The sequence below is a fragment of the Ylistrum balloti genome, unplaced genomic scaffold (assembly GCF_031769215.1).
Source record: "Ylistrum balloti isolate Yb309-2 unplaced genomic scaffold, AGI_CSIRO_Ybal_v1 Utg370510, whole genome shotgun sequence".
Lineage (NCBI taxonomy): Eukaryota > Metazoa > Mollusca > Bivalvia > Pectinida > Pectinidae > Ylistrum > Ylistrum balloti.
Genome location: NW_026782329.1, coordinates 96,319 through 102,357, shown reverse-complemented (window position 1 = coordinate 102,357; position 6,039 = coordinate 96,319).

The following is a 6,039-nucleotide window of genomic DNA, read 5'->3' as shown; positions in this document are numbered from 1 at the left end:
TTTAGACCATTTGAAATCATGAAGATCTAATTTTATAAATGCTCAAAAAGAAGCAAACCATAATAATATTTTTCGTGCAATCTCATATCATTACAGTCAGCCTGTCACAATACTCTGGCAGTTTGTATCGAATTAATTAATTGAAGAATTCAGTGTTTTGCATGCCAGCACTATTCAACCTGACATTGTAAATTATTTATTTTGATGAAGGTATTCTATAATGAAAGTTTGTTAATAACTGTTAATATTGTTCTCTTGTTTTCGAGGTTTTATATGTGAATGTATTTGCGGATTACCAAGTGCTGGAAGTTAGGCTTTATGATTTTACTGTGACGCTATTTCTTTCTTTAATCTTTTAAGTTCAAATGACACAATATTTTGTAAAGAAAACCAGGTCTCTGGTCCCCAGAGTACCACAGTATGTTTAAATCATTCCTTGGGTTCATGCTGAAAAGAGCATGAAGAACAAAGAGTTAACGTGATTTAATGACTGTGTAAAGATTTTGTTTTTGATCCTGAAATTACTGTCTCAATTCATAGCAATGTTGTTTGCTTGAATTTATGTTAAAATACTAATTGATACTGAATGGTTGTTGATGAAAGTCGGAACGTTTTGTTATTTGTTGTTTTAGGATATTTAGTAATTACAAAATTTCAACATTCCATTAGCTTATACCAAACAAAACCACATAAATGTATGTTTAGAGAGAGAAAATTTGCATTGATAGACTGAGCTGATACTGCTCATGTAACACAAGGACATGTAATCTCTTGCGAAATAAAGAAAAGTAATCATCTAGTCACAGTTTGTATGTATAGGTATAAATATGATGAGACAGGGAGACAAAATTACTGATTTAACTTTGTGGTCTGTTGCATTAGCTGTACACCTATAGCTAGTCCTTCCACTACGTTAAAAATATACTAGTCTTAAAACTGACAGAAAATCCTTAGCAGTCAACATTGAATGAGCTACATCAAATCTAATTGCTGTTAGAAGCTAGTAAGAAAAGGTTTGACAATCATCCATAAATATTTTGTTTTTATAGTAACAACACTACAGGAAATGAAATCTTAATAAAAACATTCTTTTATGGATCTGTACATGTCATAATACACTACCACAAAAAAAAAGCATTTAGGCAATTTACATTCAGTAGCAGTGATGGTGCTTGTCTTTCAAAAACACGATCTAAAGTAATCATCTCCAAAATTATTCATTACATTGATTACAAATAAAAGTGAGGGAAAAGTAATTCATTTACACGCAAGAATTTGAAAATCACCACATAATATTGGGGGGAGATTTGGAAATATAATATAGTTGAATACATTGTTACAATTTTTTATTAACATATCACTAAAAAGTTCTAGTCAAAAGCCTAAAATATAGAATGTATCTGGATATATACATCAATTTCAAATCGTTTTTTGTCACATAGGTTAAAGTGCTATTTGATGCCTATACAGCTTTAAATTGGGCACACTTTTCATTTGAGTACATATAAAGAGTACTGTCACAATGATATAGATTTTTAAGAAAAACTACCAGGGTAACCTTATTACAACTACAATATCTCAAAACTTTCTAGTTACAGCTAACTTCTGAAACATACATTTTTGGGAAGATAGAAGAAAAACTTCTGTAATATCCATTAATTGTTGAGATTGGTAATCCTATCTTTGATTATATAGATCAGTATTTCTACTTGTGAAAGACTACTAGGTAATCCCAATAGATTTTCTGGTCTTTTCTATCAGATATCCTTTTTCAGGATGGATAAGCATTAAACATAAAAAACCATGTAAAGTGTTAATGTTTTAGCAATATGCAGACCTGAAAAAGTTTATATAACACTTGAGATTTGGAAATTTGTAGGTTAAGTCCATCACAGTGGTAACTTATCCTCTTCAGATGCCAAAAATGTCTTTTTAAGGCTTTTCAGGCACGTTTTCTTTTCTATAGTGGATGCAATATTATTTTTGAAGATTCTTTTAGCCTTGTTAAGGTGATGTCGAAGCTTTTCCTCTTGAAACTGGATATTTTTTAAGTACTTGAATTAGTTCTGGTTCATCATACAGGATATTATAATAATGATTAATGCATATTGTTACAGGTTGTAAAAGTAGGCCGTTGTTGATAGGGCCATCAAGTGTTATGCATCTATTTTATTAGACTATCAACATTACCTACTCACTATATATGTTGGCAGCTAAAATGTATAAAATCTATAGGAACATGGTTAACATATATGCACTTATTGAAGGAATGCATACCCTTTGACAATACACTTGTATCCAATTTTTGATGAATTAAAAACTTCAGTGTTTATATCACACTTAATTTCCTATCTTAGCAATACAGAATATTGATATCTATCATACTAATTTCCTGTTCTAGTATTACAATACGTTGATCCAATCAAGGGTAGATAACTGTTAAATGTAAAATAAACATTGAAGACTGAAAAGTACAGCAGTCTCTTGTCTTAATGTGTAATTAGGTTGATACTGTCATTTGATCATGTTTAACTGTGAAAGGTACAGCTGTTGCTTTCCTTTATCCCTAACTAGGTTGATACGAACTCTGTCATTGGATCATGAAAATGTTTTTTGACTTAAGCTACTACACAGTAACTAAATTACCACACATGCATGTAAAGTAGCTATGATCAAAATATGGATAGATTTTTGTATGATCAGTGACTTTACTTACTAGATATAACTAATACCTTGATCTGATGAAAAAAGATTAATAATAGGAAGTCTCTTCTTGGTTTTTTACTCGCAATGTTCTAGTCAAAACATAGCCTTTTGTAGAAAGACTGGTTAATAGTAGCAGTATGAAGTTTTTTGGCAGGTTACCACATAATAATAGACATCAATGTGAAGGTGGAAAAAGCATAAATAAAGCTAGCAGTGATCTGCAAATGTTTCATTGATACCTAGATTTGTTAATAGCTTTGAAGAATGATTTTTTTTCAATTTATTTGTAGAAACGGGAAATAATTTCAATTTATTTGTAGAAACGGGAAATAATTTCAATTTATTTGTAGAAACAGGGGGAATAATTTCAATTTATTTGTAGAAACAGGGGGAATAATTTCAATTTATTTGTAGAAACAGGGGGAATAATTTCAATTTATTTGTAGAAACAGGGGGAATAATTTCAATTTATTTGTAGAAACAGAGGTGATAAACAATAGTGGCCATTTCAAACCAGCATAAACTGTCTCTTACTGATGTTACTGTATTACAACTGTTTGATATGGTACTTGGTTATTGAAAATATATCTATTGACCTGCTGGGAAAATTGTCGCTGAGTCTTATAAACAGTATTTTTATTAGAAAGAAAGAAATTATGTTAAAATATTTTTCATTTAATTCAATCTGCAAAAAAATCTGAAATCGTATCAAAACAAAGTTGTTGATAAAATGTTGATCATTATCTGTGTCCCGCATTTTGTCTTCCTATACAAGATGTCTAACCTATGTGTTCAGATACACTTAATTAACACACTTCTAGAGTACCACATATACCAGTGTCATAAATAGGTACCAAACTGTAGATTTCATACTATTTATTGAACAAATAAATTTGTTGTGTTGAAGTTTCGCTATGAGAAAACATTTCAAACTCAAATGAATTTTTATATGTCAAAATTATCATGAAGTCACAAGGTGTATATATTTATAGGATATTGAATTATGTTGTCATGGTTACTTGCCAAAGATTTGTAATCTTATTGGAGCATGTGTGACAGTAACTACTTTGAAGATGTGATCTTGTAAATAGTAGGGTCCTAATATCAGTTTAGAGATCCGTGTCAATGTTTATGACGGGCATGTGAGGTGCAAATGGGTGGAAAATGATCATCCAAAATTTACAAATATATATCTATTGTTTTGTGTAATTTTTGTATAGCGAATATTTGTATATGCATACATAATTGTACTACTTTGGAGCTTCAGTGAGGGGCATGTCTACAGGACATTTTATTGAAGATGTTTACAGTATTAATGCTATGACATATTAATTACAAGGACTGTTCTCCCCACTGGAGCCCCAACTTGGCTGGGTTGTCTTCCTTATTTGTACCGACAATAGGACAGCCTTAGCCACCATGTCAGTTGCCATGGCAACGAACAAAAATACCCCATTAGCATCCTCATTGGATACCATGACAATGTCATGGATTTTCATGAATTACATTGGTCACCATGTTTTACTATTACATTATACAGCAATGAACAGTGTTTGTGTACAACTCATTGTGTACATATGATTAGTGTAGATGAACTGTGATGTCATTTTTATTATTATTAATAATATAATTCATGAATTGTGTCATTTCTTTATTCATTACTTGTCAATTTGATATGATCATGACTGAAATTTGTGTTATTGAAAACAAGTACATTCAGCGATTATTTTTTTCATCGCTAGAAAAATCAAGAATGGTACTAGCTCATGAAAAAATAAAATTCAGACTCATGTTACTTTTCTGTTTGTTGTTGTGATATTTGTTACTTTCTAAATTTAGGGAGAACAGTTTTATGGCAAACCACTACACAATGAACCCAGTGTTTTCTACTTACTGGATGGTATCCTGGACCCCATCTGTTGGGACAGTAAAGTTGTGAAGAATGTTGTCCAGAAAGTCCGGCCTAGCACCCTGGTTTGGATATTATTGGTGGCCTCCCATCTCCTTTCATTGTATTAGGAACTCTGTCAGGTCGAGTTGCTGAACGGGTTATAGTTAATAGTTTGTTTATGTATAATGAACTCTGTCAGGTCGAGGTGCTGAACGGGTTATAGTTAATAGTTTGTTTACGAAGATTTGATAAGTAGAGTCAGATAAATTATTAAATTGCATCTTACAACTGTTTAGTCTTTCTAGGATACACCAGCAATGCAAAATACCTAAGTATCAAAACTATAGAGGTGACTGAATTTTTTTTTTTTTAATGTTAATATCTAGGATGGAAGATACACTAACCTCATAATTCAGTGATTTATATGTGTATATATGAAGAAAGGAGATGTAACCCGTTACATTTTGTAGGATAACATACAATAATTTGTTTGTTGAACGGAAGGAACCGACTCCATACATTTCAACAGTCACATATGTTGAAGTGAAAAGAAATACCGACGGCAAGATGATGTTCACAGCATATAGTACTACAAAGATTAAGTAAACCTGTATAAAACACTGCTAGTTCTTGTATCCTCAACATCTAGAACAGGATTACGTCCCTTCATCCTTTCCCGGGGTCAGCATCATCTTCACTACTAGTAACCTTTAGTACTTATACCCCGCCTCTTGCCAGAGCTACAGGGATATAGAAGATGCTCTATGATGTTGACGGTTACATTTTGGCGGGAAAATCGTCTGGTATTTGTCACCAAATACTACGTATAACTACTCTGTAACCTTAAAAAAAAGCAGGTGGAAGCAAAACTAAATATTGTTATATAAACCCAGTATTACAGTTTATCATAGATATTCAAAAGCAGTGAAGATAATTATCACGGTTGTGTTAGAAAGGTTTCACTGTAAGCTATGATTAAACTGCGATGAGATCCTGGGGTAGCCACATAGATTCTATTGTGGCGTTATATAATAACATACGTAGTGATTGGGTGTCGGTTTTCTTATCTAGGCAATGGTTTATAGGACATTAATAATGGTAAGCGATAAGGTCTGTCATCAACTTAGTCGACAATAATACATGTTTATTGGAGGTTCTGGCAATAAACAGGCATTAATTAAGTAGGTTAATAATACCACGAAAGAAATTAAGGGGTAGCTTGAAAGATACAACAGAAATGTTTTGAAATTTCATTACAAGGTTCGGTTGTGATTTGCCAGAGTATCCACGCTGCACAGAAACTCACTGGAGGCAACGCCATGAAAAGGGAGTAGTTCCAAACCAGAATTGATAAAACTAGGACTAAATATAAACTAATGACATGTTCACAGAGTTTCCAGAAGATTGACAAATTTCAATGACAACCATTGTGTAAATGTATG